This window comes from Saccopteryx bilineata, chromosome 5, assembly GCF_036850765.1.
Source record: "Saccopteryx bilineata isolate mSacBil1 chromosome 5, mSacBil1_pri_phased_curated, whole genome shotgun sequence".
In the NCBI taxonomy this organism is placed as follows: Eukaryota; Metazoa; Chordata; class Mammalia; order Chiroptera; family Emballonuridae; genus Saccopteryx; species Saccopteryx bilineata.
In genome coordinates, this window is record NC_089494.1 from 28992501 (window position 1) to 29008470 (window position 15970).

Genomic DNA, 15970 nt, shown 5'->3' on the forward strand with positions numbered 1-15970 from the left:
GGTTCTCTCCACTGTCAGGGCACATACAGGAGCATATCATTTCTGTCTCTCAATCCCCCACTCTATCTAGCTATATAAAAAAAAATAAGAATTTAATAAATAAAAATACGTTTAAATTGTTTATTCTAAAACTATGGCCCTGGTCTGTTGGCTCAGTGGTAGAGTGTTGACCTGGCGTGTGGATATCCTGTTTTGATTCCCGGCCAGGGCATACAGGACAAGCATCCATTTGCTTCTCCACTCTTCCCTCCCTCCTTTCTCTCTATCACTCTCTTCCTCTCTTGCTGCCAAGGCTCCACTGGAGCAAAGTTGGCCTGAGAACTGAGTACCACTCCATGGCCTCTGCCTCAGGCACTAAAATGGCTCAGGTTGCAAAGAAGCAATGCCCCAGATGGGCAGAGCATTGCACCCTCGTGGACAGGCCAGGTGCGTACCGGTGGGGCGCATGCGGGAGTCTGTCTCTCTGCTTCCTCGCTTCTCACGTCAGAAAATTACCAAAATAAATAAGTAAAAAACAACGATGAAACAGTGCCATGATAAGATAGGGAAGTGCCACAGGACGCCACGATATGGTAACTATGACAGGTAGCTCAATTAGTTCAAGCCAATTCCCGATACGCCAAGATTGCAGATTCACTTCCCCAGAAAGGCCACAGATAGGATCAACCAATAAATGCATAAATTAGTGGAACAAGGAATCTATGTTTCTCTCTCAAATCATTCAATTACTTGTTTTGAAAAATGAGTGCACCGTGGCTGGAGTTCCTACAGATTATAGCACCTCCCCATTATGCATAAATTGCCAGTTTAATCCCCAGTCAGGGCACATAAAGGAATAGATCATTGTTTCTGTCTCTCTCCGTTCCTCCAGCTTCAGAAAAAACTATAAATCAATAATTTTTCTTAATATGCTCATGTTTTTTAATAAAAGACCTGTCGCCCTCATCCCCTCTGTCGCTTGTTCCAGAAGAAAGAACATAAAATAAAAAATAAAAGGCCTGTCATGATAAGACCTGGATGTGCTAAGCTACCCCCCCCCCCCGTACTTAAGCCTATCAGGTAGCTTTGTAGATTAGAGTGCCATCGTTTTACGTCAAGGTTTGTGTGTGGGTTTGATCCTTGGTAAGGGAACATACGATAATCAAATAATGAATGCAAAAATAATTGAAATAACAAATCAATATTTCTCTCTCTCTCTCTCTAAAATAAATCAATGCATTTTTTAAAAAATGCTGTCTGACCAGGCGGTGGCACAGTGGATGGAGCATCGGACTGGGACGCGGAAGACCCAGGTTCCAGACCCCGAGGTCGCCAGCTTGAGCACGGGCTCATCTGTTTTGAGCAAGGCTCACCAGCTTGGGTCCAAGGTCACTGGCTCAAGCAAGGATTCACTTGGTCTGCTGTAGTTCTCCTCCCCCTCCCCAACAGGGCACATATGAGAAAGCAATCAATGAACAACTAAGGTGCTGCAGCAAAGAATTAATGCTTCTAATCTCTCTCCCTTCCCGTATGTCTGTCCCTATCTGTCCTTCTGTCTGACTCTGTCACCAAAAAAAAAAAAAAAAAAAAAAAAAAAAGAATGCTGCCCGGACCAGATAGCTTCACTTGTTAAGAGTGTCATCCTGGTGCACCGAAATTTGAGGTTTGAGGTTCGTCCCTGGTGAGGGACATACAGAAACAGAGTAATATTTCTGTCTCTCTCTCTCACCTGTCCTTATCTAAAATCATTTAATTAAAAAATAAAAAATTTTAACTGCCACCGTAAGAGCTGGTGTTTGCCGAGGTACGGTGCCCAAGTACAGTGCCCAAGGGCATCTGCCGTGAGGATCTGACGAACGAACACAGTGTGTGATCCCAAAGTTAGTGCATCTAAGATACGGTGCTGTCATACAGTCCTGAGGGACAGCCAGGGCACAGCGTAGGGTCCACCCGTAGTATGGTTCCAGGATACACCCAAAACCATACCAAGATCCATTTATGGTTCCGTGTGGAGATTCTGGTGAAACTGACTTAGCAGAGTTCTTGCTAAAAGTAGATTTTATGAAGATGTGCACTGATGAGACATGAGTTAGGGAGTGAGCCTGACTAAAAAGTATAGTGAAGCAAAGGATCTTCATCACAAAAGAGTGTCACTGTGGCCCTTGCCGGCAGTTCACAGCATCACCCCTATATGCCAATGTGGTGGGTATGATCCCTGGTCAGGGCACATACACGATTCAGCGAGTGAATGCATAACTGAGTGGAACAACAAATTGATGTTTCCCTCTCTTTCTCTAAAAGCAATAAATTAAAAATAGTGTGCCCTGGCCAGATATTCATTAGTTAGAGCATAATCCTTATATGCAAAGATTGTGAGTTCAATCCCTAGTCAGGGCACATACAGGAATAGATTGTTGTTTCTTTCTGTCTCCCTTCCTCTGCCATAGTATAGGGCAGTGGTCCCCAACACCCAGGCCGCGGACTGGTACTGGTCCGTGGGTCATTTGGTACCGGTCCACAGAGAAAGAATAAATAACTTACATTATTTCCGTTTTATTTATATTTAAGTCTGAACGATGTTTTATTTTTAAAAAATGACCAGATTCCCTCTGTTACATCCGTCTAAGACTCACTCTTGACGCTTGTCTTGGTCACGTGATACATTTATCTGTCCCACCCTAAAGGCCAATCCGTGAAAATATTTTCTGACATTAAACTGGTCCATGGCCCAAAAAAGGTTGGGAACCACTGGTATAGGACAGGAGTGAGGTGCAGCCGTACTGTTTGGGGCAGAGTTCCGACATACGGGGAAAAAAGGATTTACTGACACTTAAAACGGTAAGACAGGATTTATTCAGACCATACAATAGGTGTAGAAACCTTCACAACTGGGATTTTAGAGCAGGAGAGAGACTGGGCTCAGCTCCAAATACAGCATGGGCAGTTCTGACTACAGAACTGAGAACTAATAAGTGGGTTTAGGTTAAGCCACCATGTTTGGGACAATCTGTACAACAGCAATGGAAAACTATTACAATGATTAATGTGAATTCAATTATTATATTTATTATGCAAGAAATACACAAATACATTTTCCCTGTAAATTTCTGAAAATAAAAAACAGGCAAACGGACACCAAACTTTAAAACCTCTACATATCAAAGGAAATTATCAATAGAGTAAAAGGCAACTTATACTACAAGAGAAAATTGTAAATCATATATCTGATAAAGGGTTCTTTGCTTACCATATTTTAGGAAACTCGACTACTCAACAAGAACTAAAAATAAATAACTCATTTAAAATATGAGTAGAGCCTGACCTGTGGTAGTGCAGTGGATAAAGTGTCAACCTGGCATGCTGAGGTCATCTGTTTGAAACCCCAGGCTCGCCTGGTCAAGGCACATATGGGAGTTGATGCTTCCTGCTCCCCCCTCTTCTCTTTCTCTCTCTAAAAATGAATAAATAAAATCTAAAAAAATATATGAGCAGAGGTTTCAACAGATATTTCTTCATAGAAAGTTTATAAATGGCCAATTATATATGAAAAGTTGCTCAATATCATTAATCATCAGGGAAATGCAAATCAAAACTACGATGATATATCACCTCATATGTATCAGGATGGCTATTATTAAAAGAACAGAAAATAACAATTGTTGCTGGTAAAAGGGAGAAGTCAGAATCTAAGAGCACTGGGTATGAATGTAAAATACTGTACCCATTACAGAAAACAATATGGAGATTCCTCAAAAATATAAAAAAGAAAGAAAAATATATGACCCAGCAATCCTACTGCTGGGTATTTATCTAAAACTACTAAAAATAGAATCTCAAAGAGATGTTTGGCCCTCTATGTTCATCACATTATTCATCATACCCAAGAAATAGAACCAACTCAAATATCCATGCAAGCATAGGTGAGGAGAGGAAATAAGATATATACATACAATGGTACATTATGGAGTCTTTTTGTAAAATCCTGTCACATTCTACTGAATGAACGGACATCAAAGACATTATGCTATGCAAAATACACCTATCAGAATAAAGACAAAAAAATCATTATCCCACTTATATAAAGTATCTAAAGTAGTTAAATCAAAGAAAGAATTGTAGAATAGAGATTACCAAAGTCTGGGGATGTAGGAGGAAATATTAGTGTTTTTACTACTTATAGAATTTCAGGACTACAAGAGAAAATGTTCTAGAGAGCTGCTGAACAGCAATGTGGAAATGTTTAACATTAACTATACACTTATAAATACTTAAGATTGCATATGTAAGAGTTATTTATTTATACACACACACACACACACACACACAATGAGGGGGGAAAGCAAAAAATTAGAGAAGGGGAGACAAAGGGTCTCTATTACTGGCTCTGAGCTGGGAAAGCAGCAAATAGCTGCCATAGCACAAGATTCTAAGATTCAGGGTTTTCTCAGTGATCTGCAGACATTCCTCCAGTAGATTTTAGACAACAAGGGATATCACTATATACAGGCCAGAGTTCACCAAAACTATTTAAACTATTCAACCATAAGTTTACACACCAGCCTTACTCTGCCTTGCTCATTCCTTCTTCAGAAAACCTCCATAAAGTGTCCCGCCCGCGTTTCCCGTCCCCCTGCCTCCCCCTCTCTGCCTGTTGATCTTGCAGGCTACTTCCTCTGGTTTTCCTGCGTGGCACACATTCCTCCTGTTTCTAGAGGACTGTGAAATTACTAGTAAACGTGTTCCTTCATCACAATCATTTAGGTGTCTACGTGTCCCCCTGCTGAAACAAGTCCAGGGTATGTTTTTGAAATGACTGCCGCCGCCAACACCGTAGATCACACCTGAAGATAATACATTCTTAGACTGTTTTGACTCACCAACTGGACCCAACAGATAAGTCATTGCCTAAAAGGGACCACTGCTCTTTCGACATACTAGCTGCCTGATGGCTACTGCATTGTGCCTGTTTGCTGAATATTGCCATGATTTCCATTCTACAATTAAGAAGCTGTAAAGCTGAGTGATCCCTGAGCTGCCATGCAGAGGGCTGCTCCTGATACAGTGATACAACTGCAATAGAGTGCTTCCTACGGAGCACCGTCGAGGGACTGGAAGGTAGACCAAAGTGTCAAGACTATACTCACAAAAATATCTTTTTTGTCTACAGTGATGTGAAGACAGAAATTACTAATGGAAGAAAAACTGGAAAATTCACAACATGTGGAAATTAAACCACAACTCTGAACCAAACAATGGATCAAAGAAGAAATCACAACGTACCTTGACAAAAACAAAAACACAAATATAACAAAGTTTACGCGATGCAGCAAAAGTAGGTCTAAGAGAAACGTTTATAATGGAAAACACTACATTAAAACTTAAGAAAGAGCCTGACCTGTGATGGCGCAGTGGGATAAAGCGTCGACCTGGAAATGCTGAGTTTGCCGGTTTGAAACCCTGGGCTTGCCTGCTCAAGGCACATATGGGAGTTGATGCTTCCAGCTCCTCCTCCCTTCTCTCTCTCTCTGTCTCTCCTCTCTGTCTCTCTCTCTCTCTCTCTCTGTCTCTGTCTCTCCCTCTCCTCTCTCTAAAAAAAAGAAAAACTTAAGAAAGATCTCAAGTAACCTAACTTTATCTGGGCCCAAGGAACAGAAGCAGCAACAAACTAAACTAAAAGTTAGCAAAGGAAAGGAAATAATACAGATTCGAGCAGAAATCAATGAAATAAAGATTAGAAAGATAATCGGAAAATTCAACGAAATAAGAATTGCCTTTCTAAAAGATAAACAACGTTGAAAGCTTTTCGTTAGAGGAACCAAGACAAAAAGAGGGAAAACTCAAATAATAAAATCAGAAATGAAAGATGAGACATTACAATTCTCACCACAGAAATACAAAGAACCGTAACAGACTCCTAAAACAATTATACACTGACAAACTAGATAACCTATAAGAAATGGATAAATCATAGCGTCGTACCTCTACTTCATACATTCCTTCCGGAGAAAAACTTCCCCAAGGGCTCCCTCTGGCTCGCAGTTCTCTCCTGTCTGCCTTGCAGCCACTTCCCCAGGTGGCCCTGTGTGGCCTGCCATGCTCCTGTTTCCAAGAGACAGCGAGTATAATACAAACTTCTATCGTCGTGGCAATTATTTTCACGTCTCTGTGGTTTACTCTTTCTGCTTAAAACAAGTCCCGGATATGTTTGTAAAACCATTGGCGCTACAGGGCACAGTGGAACCCCAGATAAGAAAGGACAGCAGAGGGGTGAGCTCCTGTAGCGGAATCCCACTTCCCGGCCTGGAAGAGAGCAGAGAAGAGCTTCCAACCCTGCTGAGACCGCGGACTGCGCAGGAGCTCAACGTGGGCTCTGCGCAGTGCCGCGCAAGATGCCATGTGTGATGCGGTTTGGCTTTGAGGTCTGGAGACGCAGTACAGTTTAGCCGCACAATGTCTACGCAGGTCTACGCAGGTCTACGCAGCGTGCAGTGACGCTTGTTGAGATGGTAAGACCTTCTTTACTCAGCCCTGGGAAAGTGCGGTGAAGAGTACCAGCACCCTCAAAATGGAGGCTGGTAGGTCTGTAAGAAACTGACTTAACTGTGTTCTTTTATTATTATTATTATTGATTTTTAGAAAGAGAGGAAGAGGGACGAGAAAGGGAAAATTGATTTGTTGTTCCACTTATTTATGCATTCATTGGTCGATTCTTGTATGTGCCCTGACCAGAGATGGAACCCATAACCTTGGCATAGCAAATGAAGCTCTAACCAACTGAGCTAATTAGCCAGTGTAGCTTATAAAAATTAGATTTTTATAAGAGAGATCACAGAGGAGCTTAGGAGAAGGTATAGAAACCTGACTGAAGTACAATAAAGCAAAGAATCTTTGTCATAAAAGAGTTCCAGAGTAAGGTCTCCTAGTATGATGCTGAGGTACAACTACTTGTATAGTTATGAGCTATCTGTCTCCTAGTAGGGTACTAAGGGTCATCTATCTGCAGGTATGGTGCTGAAGTACCTCTGCCCTTCGGTACCAAGGTACATGCTGCAGTACTACCTATGGTACCACTAGGATCAGCCAAAGGACAGTGATGCTTAGGATGCTGTGTATGGAGATTATTAGCACTGGGTGAGGTTCTTCACCAACTAAAATGTTGAGGTGATGTCTCACAGTGCCACTATTAAAGAAAAAGATCTTCAATGACACTTACTAAAAATGGTAAGACAGACATCAGTCAGGACCATAGCATTAGTATAGGGACCATTGCAATTGGGACTTGAGTCAAAACTTGGGGAGAAACTGGACTCAATACCCAATACAGCATAAGCACATGAGACTATGAAACCATGAAGCAGAGTTGGGGACTCCGTGGCAGCCGTGTTAGGCTTGCTCGCGGCTACCAGGGTTTACCAGGTGTGAGCACTTCCCTTGAATAGTGCATGAGGTCTGCAGACGCAGTACAGTTGGCAGAGGCATGTGGGCATAGCCTATATAAGGCTATGGGTGCTTCCCCTGAGGGGCCATTCTTCCAAATCACTCTCTTGCCACCATGAGGTGCGGTTTTCCTTGCTCCTTTGCCCTTACTGCCAATAGCAGATTTTCCTTTATTAGCTCTTTCGCTTTTGTTGTTTGTTTGCTCACCTGTCTTTGCGAGCCTCCAATAAACCGGTACGGCCCGCACTTCTCGGCTCTGCAGTTTCTCTACCGTTTGCCCGAATCCAGTGGGAACCTGCATGGCCTCAGCCACCAGCATTACAGGGACAATGGAGGGGAAATTACTAAGAGAAAATATCAGGGGAAATGGGGAGTTCTGGCGAAACGAACTTAACACAGTTCTTGCTGAAGACAGAACAAGGTGATCAAATAACCCCCGCGGATGGCAAAGGATGAGGATCTGATCAGGTATTCGGGATAATCAGGTGTGGAGGGCAGACGCGGTTGGCGGTATGGCGTTCTGATTGAAGTGACTTAGCAGAATTCTTGCTGAAACTGGATTTTACAAGAAGGTGCACAGATGAACCTAGGAGAAAGTTAGGGAATGTAACTGACTGAAAAATATAATGAAGCAAAAAAATGTCACAAAAGAATGCCACAGAAAGACCTAGAAGGAAGTGCGGAGGTTCATCCGACCTACCGAGGTACATGTTGTAGTTCCTCTGTGGTACCACTAGGGGAAGCCAAAGAATGGAGCTACTGGGATACTACGTGTGGAGGTGCGCCCAGGGAAAAGGGGGGTTCTGGCTACATGGACCTAACAGAAGTCTTTCTGAAGATGTAGCAAGGTGATTAAATGTCACCCAAGGGATGGTGAAGGAGGAGAGCCTTGTTCAGATATCCAAGGTGATTAGATATGGGAAAGGGGTGGTGTCTGATGAAACTTACTTGACATGGTTCTTGCTAAAACTGGATTTTACAAGAAAGGCACAGATGATCTTAGGATAAGTTAGCCTGATTAGAAAGTATAATGAAGCAAAGAATCATCATCACAAAAGTGTTGTGGTAAATAAGAAAGTATGAGATGTGGTCGCAGTACCGAGCTGAGGTGCGTCCGCCATAAGTCTGAGCTGGCCTAGGCAGCGCAGTGCACTCGCACAGTGCCGGTGTCCAACCGCGTGTGGTGCGGAGATGCGTCTGAGTCCAGTGCCGAGTTATGGCAGCGTCCCGTAGGGTATCCAGGGTTATTGGAGATGAGTGTGGGAAGGGAGGGTTCCTGCTAATAGTGGATTTTACAAGGAAGTGCACAAATGAGCCCACGAGGTTAGGTGGCGAGCCTTGCTAAAAAGCATAATGAAGCCAAGAACCTTCGTCACAAAAGAGCGCCAAGATAAGACCTGGAAGTAAGCGCTGAGGTTCGCCCGTGGTCAGGCACCCAGGTGCCTCCACCCTAAGGGGAGAGGTAGAACCGTAAGTTTCCAAGGTGTGACCACCATTTGGTGCTGAGTTGTGTCTGTGGTAGTGTGGAGGTACATCTGAGGTTTGATGGGGGAGTGCACTCGCGGGATGGTTCAAGGTCCACCCACGGTTCGGGGTGGAAATTCTGGGGAAACTGACATAGCAGCGTTCTTGCTAAAACAATATTTTATAAGGAAGTGCACAGATGAGCCAAGGAGAAATTTCAGCAGCCCAACTAACATGGCACCGAAGAATGCCTTGGGCCTGACCTGTGGTGACGCAATGGATAAATCGTTGCATGTGAAAGGCGGAGGTCGCTGGTTGGAACACTCCCGCACCCCACATTCCCCCCCCCCCCAAGGCACGTATAAGAAACAACTACCAGTTGATCCTTTCCACTCCTACCCCCTTTTTTCTCCCCCTCTCTCCTCGCTCTAAAATCAATAACTAAAATCTTAAAATAAAATGCCTTGGTCTGATGCCGAGATACGACAGCACCTAGGGGGCTGCCTACAAAGCAGAAGCATGGTGCTGCTTTTTTTATTATTATTAATGAATTTATTTGCCTTTTAAAAAATGTTTATTTTATTGATTTTAGAGTGGAGGAGAAAGAGACAAGAGTGTCAATCTGTTCCTGTGTGTCCTGACAAGGGAGAAACCGGAAACTTCTGCACTTTAGGAGGATGCTCCAACCAACTGAGCTGTCCAGTCAGGGCTTGATTGATTTCAGAGAGGGAGAGGAAGGGTTAGGAAGGGAGACGGAGAGAGAGAGAGAGAGAGAGAGAGAGAGAGAGAGAGACATCGATTTGTTGTTCCACTTACCATATTTTCCCATATGGGAAAATGCTTACCAGATGCTCCCATGTATAAGACGCACCTTAACTTGGGGACCCGAAATTTGAAAAAAAGTGTATTACATAAAGTTATTGAACTCAAGTTTTTTTTTTTTAATTTTTATACATATTTTTGTTGAACTCAAGTTTTATTCATCATAAAATTCATACAACTCCTCATCACTGTCAAAACTCCTATCCATTAGCTTGTCCCCATCTGCATCTGACGACAAATCACTCTCTTCAACAATAAGTACAAAAACAAGCGCGAAAAAGCAGGACATATAAGTAAAAAAAATACAACCACTGTATAAAAGGCACCCAGTTTTTAGACCTCAAATTTTTAGAAAAAAGGTGTGCTTTATACATGGTGGAATACGATATTTATGCATTCATTGGTTGATTCCTGTGTGTGCCCTGACCAGGGATCAAAAGGTCAACTTTGGCTTATCCAGACAACATTCTAACTAACCAAAGGTTAAGCACCTGGCCAGGGCACTGTGCTGTTGGATGGCTACTGCAGTGTGGTGTTTCTTGTCAGGTATTGCCATTATTCTCCAGCCTAAAACTGGGATGTTCAAAAAATTGTGTCATCCTTGAGCTGTCATGTAGAGAGCCACTTCTAGTACCAAACAGTACTGTGCATGGACCTGCGTAATGTGCCACAAACATTGCCATACGTGGTGTGTAGGACAGATATCAAGATTCTGGGACTCTATACCTTGGGTTTCTCCAACTAATATGCTCCCATGAGCACTTAATAACCCACTTTCCCTTTTCTCTGTGAGATTTTCTGAGTCAAATAACCTCTGCAGAGTGGTGAGAGAGTGCTTTGCTAGAACACTCCTTCAAATGTCTTGAACAATTGCTGTGGTAGTGGGCAGGCTCCCTCCTCATGGGATCAGACCTTGCTGCGATTACAATTTGTACCCCAACCCAGTGGTACATAGGGCATCCCATTCATGGAGATATACACTCTCAAAGAAAAAAAAATTGATTGAATTCATTACCACCAGAGCTGCCTGTGAGAATTGTGAACAGATGTGGTTTTTTTGTTTTTGTTTTGTCTTGTTTTGTTTTGTTTTTTAGGTGAGAAGAGGGGAGATAGTGAGGCAAACTCCTGCATACGCCTGGCCGGGATCTACCTGGCAACCCCGTTTGGCACCCATGCTCGAGTATCAAGCTTTTTTTAACACCTGAGGCTGGTGCAAGTCAGACCAACCAAGCCATCCTCAGTGCCCAGGGCCACGCTTGAACCAATCAAGCCCCTGGCTGCGGGAGGGGAATAGAAAGAGAAGGGGGAGAAAAGGGAGGAAAGACACAGATGGTAACTTCTCCTGTGTGCCCTGAGCAGGGTCATTCGTATGTCGAGCTGACACTCTATCCACTGAGCCACCAGTCAAGGCCTAGATGTTCTTTACAGAGAAAAAATAATAAATGTGTCAGAAACCAGATCAGCATAAAGAAAGGAAGAAAGAGCATCAAAGGAGTAAGTGAAGGTAAAATAAAAATTTTTGTTTTTTCTTATTTTCAATTGAACTGTTTAAAATGTTAATATCAACAGTGTACAACAGTATATCCAACTATGTATGCTTTGGTATATATAGTTTGTGTGTGTGTATGAGTGCTTATGTATGTATAAGTGAAATGAATGACAGCAATGATACAAGGGATAGGAGGGAGCAATTAGGATTATTTTGTTATTATAAGGTTCTCGTGCTACCCAAAGTTGTATAAAGTTATTGGAAAGTAAACTTGGATTAGTTGGAAATATATATTCTAAAGTCTAAGACAATCGTTAAATACAATTTTTAAGATATCAAATTAGATGTTAAATTGACTTGTTTGCAAGGCGGTCTGTTTTTGAAGGTCTCATTGAAAATAGAAATGTGTGTATGTATATAATAGCTCCTAAATACGTTTTTTTTTTGTATTTTTCTGAATGAGAAGCAGGGAGGCAGAGAGACAGACTCCCACATGTGCCCAACCGGAATCCACCTGGCAAGCCCACTAATGGGCGATGCTCTGCCCATCTGGGGCATTGCTCCATTGCAACCAGAGCCATTCTAGCACCTGAGGCAGAGGAGCCCTGACTGCGGGAGGGGAAGAGAGAGATAGAAAAGAGAGGGGGAGTGGTGGAGAAGCAGATGGGCGCTTCTCCTGTGTGCCCTGGCCAGGAATCAACCCTAGAACTTCCACACGCTGAGCTGACACTCTACCACTGAGCCAGCCGGCCAGGGCAGCTCCTAAACACTTTTTGAATGAATAAAAAAAAAACACACAGTCTGTGCTATTTAAATAATCATCTGCATAAATGAAAAATTCATGTGATTAACGTTCTTATTCTATGATGTGTGATAATATTAACTTTTTCAAAATGTTTTATTTATTGATTTTTAGAGAGAGAGAGAGAAAGAGAAACATCAACTTGTTCTCATTTATGCATTCATGGATTCATTCTCATATGTGTTTAATGTATGGAGATGATGCTGTAGCCAACTGAGCTCCTCAGCCATGGAGTCAACTAGTTTCTATGTAAATTTGGTAGCTGGTGGGTTGTCTTGCTTATATCTGAATGTACATGTAACATCCTGGAACCAAAACTTGGTTCTAGGAAAGGACTAATATTACCAATAAACTTTTCACTGGAAAGATCTGAAAATAATTAAATAATTAATAAAAAATTTAAAGATTAAAAAAAGTGTAGCTGATATTTTAAGAAAGGAAAGAAATGGAAATATATAAAAAGCTTAATTAAAACCAAAAAAGGAAGAAGAGTGGAAAACAAAAACAGGAACAAATAACAATGACAACAAATAGAAAACAGTAATAAATATGGTAGATATTAATCCACTATATCAACAATCACTTTGAATATCATTGGCCTAAATACACCATTAAAAGATAGAGATTGTCAGACTGTATATCAAAAAACAAGACCCAAAATGTTAGTTATAACTTGGTGTTTTTATTTCACTGGGTTGAGACTTTCTCTCACATGAGAGCAACGACCTTACAGGCAGGTAAATTATTACTGGGAAAAATTCATTTCCAACTGAGGCATTCCTCTGAGTTATGGTGACTGAAAGAGTCATTTTGCAGGACAAGTAATGAAATCCCCTTATAATATTTGCCTAATTTTACATTTAATGACATTATTGTCATTATGCCTATCACCCCAGGCCTCTGGATTGTGTAGAAAACACAAATGGTAAATAAAAACTCAACTAGGTACATTTTTAGAAGTTTTTAATCTCCCTTGGCCAAAATCTCTCTATATAATGCTCCTCAACCTGAAATCTACCTTTGGTAAACATATCCTGTCTGTGAAATGGTCACCAGCCACCCTGTGAATCTAGATGAAGAGATAGACATATGAATAAACTCTACTCTACTAAAAAAGAGACATTCTGCATTATTATTAAGGGCTCATTAACCAACGTATAGGGACTGTCAAATTAGTAACATTCATTTCACAGTGAGCTCCTGGGAGACAAAGATTTCAAAGATTATGACTTACAACCAGGAGATTTTTAAACATTGAAAAAAGACAGTAATTAAAGACTCGGACATTGTTGGAAGGGACATTATCAGATGCCTAACTGTGAATAGACATCTGCCTCTGTCTCTGACACTTGCCTCCACCTACAACGGAGATCCAAGACTTCTTAAGGATGAGAAGCCCAGACGTCTGAGATAGACAGCTTTCCGAAGACATCAACAAAGCTTATGCCTACAATTTAATGTTGAACTTTATTTGTTTTAACCTGTCTGCTAATAATATTAATCATCATAATAATAATTACACAGTTCTTTGGGCTTTTCTCAAACCTTGAATTTATAGCCCAACTATAAATAATTGCTAAAAGTGTATATGATAACATTTGTATTTTCAATACTACTATTTTTAAGTTTTCTCTTTGGAAATTGAGAAGAAATGCCATTGTAAAAAGAAAAGGGATGTGTGTGTTTAAGAGAAGTTAAAAGGAAGTAGTTCGTCCTAATAAGTTGGCTATTTCTGAATGAGTAAAAAGAGACAAACTAAGAACAAAGGAAGTTGTAGAAAGTTAATGGAAAATGAATATTAAGAAAGGAATTTTATGTATAAATGCCAAAACCCAATTATGGGAATATGCTTACCCCCAAACCCAACAAGGACTAGTAACTATGTTACTTCAGATAAAAGCTGACGTGGCTGTGAAGACATGGTCCTCTATAACTATGCTAAGACATAGGAAATTTATTTATCAAACTCTTACTGTCCTCCTGGCCACTGTAATTTTTTAGATGGTTATTGTAATTTACAGCATTGTGTTCTTACACCCTTGGCCCTGATTAAACCTTAAGGTTACCGCTTCCAATTGCACAACTAGCAGGAATCAGGTTGATAATGAAGAGCACGTGAGCACTTCCAAGGGGAAGTAGATGGGCCATAGTCAATGGGAACTCATTTCATGGTCAGATTATGAAAACTGAAGAGGTAGGTGTATAGTATGTCCTCAAACTCTAAGTAAATGTTATACTAGATGCAAAAATAACAGAAATATGAGACTGACAGCAACACTGATCATCATAGCTTATAGGTTAGGAATGATCTACTAGATTCTAGAGAGTTCTTTTCTTTTTTAAATATTTTATTTATTGATTTTATAAAAGGGGGAGCAAAAAGTATCAGCTCATAGTTGTTACACTTTAGTTGTTGATTACTTGTCCTATGTGCCTGACCAGGCAAGCCCAGGGTTTCAAACTGTTGACCTCAGCATTCCAGGTGGACACTTTATCTACTGCATCACCACAGACCAGGCCAAAGTGTTCTTCTCTTTTTAAAAAAAAAAAAAATATTTATTGATTTTTTTTTTTGAGAGAGAGAGCTAGAGAAAGGGAGGGAGGGAAGGAGGAAGGAAAGGGGAGAGGAGCGGGAAGCATCAACTCTCTCGTATATACCTTGACCTTGACTGGGCTTGTATATACCTTGACCTTGACTGGGCAAGCCCGGTGCTTTGAACTGGCAACCTCAGTATTCCAGGTTGGTGTTTTATTCATGGTGCCACCACAGGCCAGGCCAAAGTGTTCTTCTTAATGAAAGAAGGTCCATGGGACTTAATTGCCTCCCACTTACCTGCCTTTCACTTTCCAGCCAAGTTTATGGTCTTGCCCCATCCCCAGTGATTCATTGTTCATCAAGACAAATGCTGCACTAACGCTTCCTAAGAATGAGTCTTCCTAGCATTGGGGGACCACATTATCCAACCAAAAAGTTGATTATCAATGCGTCCTTTGGAAAGGGGAAGTGTGGGTGAAAAGGGAGGACACGCACTAAACCTGACAAGCTCAGGGAAGACTTATATAGCAGCCTTACAAACTCTGAGACATAAAATAACCACATAGGATAGTCTAAAATTAAAACTTTCTAACTAAAAGCAATTCATAGCAGGTAGTCATGTCTTAGGGGGTATTTTTTCCCTAACAAAGATCAATCTTCAGCTTAGCTGGCACTGTCTGTTGTCTTTTTCTCGTCTAAGATAACGTAACTGACTACATACTTTTGGAATACCAAAGCACAACCACAGCACCAGAGCAGAGACAACAAATCTCCTCCTTGTTATTATTATCATGTTCATTGTTAACTGTTAACTATCCTATACCTACCTATGTAAAGAAGTATGTGTCTATTTGTTCTGCTTTTTATCCAGTCCTGATGATTTCCCACTTTGCTTTCCCCTGCCTCCCTAATCTATCACCAATGGCGTTTATGACTCGCTTCCAGTCCTCCCTTTTGATTCTGATGTATTAAATAAGTACTAAAACTGCCATTTTCCAGATCATTTTCTCTATCCATTGAGATCTTGCTTCCTGGTAATTGATATTGGTTTGGCTCAAACTCAAAAACTAAAACAAATAAAAAGACCCAATTGTATATTGTCTATAAGAAAGTCACTTTTCAAAAAATGTTTAAAGTCAATTAAAAGATAATTATTTATTAGAAACATCAATGTACAAGAACAGTACACAGAACTATAATCTGGCTGTGCCTTCCACATGATATATACTATTACACATAGTATGTATACTGACTATATACAATATATTTAATGGTTTGACATGGAGTCAATATCTTCATTTGGGTAGGCAAACATTCACTTTCAGGAAATTTTTAATTATGAGAAGTGTTTTTTTTCTTCATAGTTTAATTGGCATTAGTAAAAAATACAGACTGTAGTGATTTAAGACTGTGAGTTTACTATTCTTCCCCCAAGAAAAAC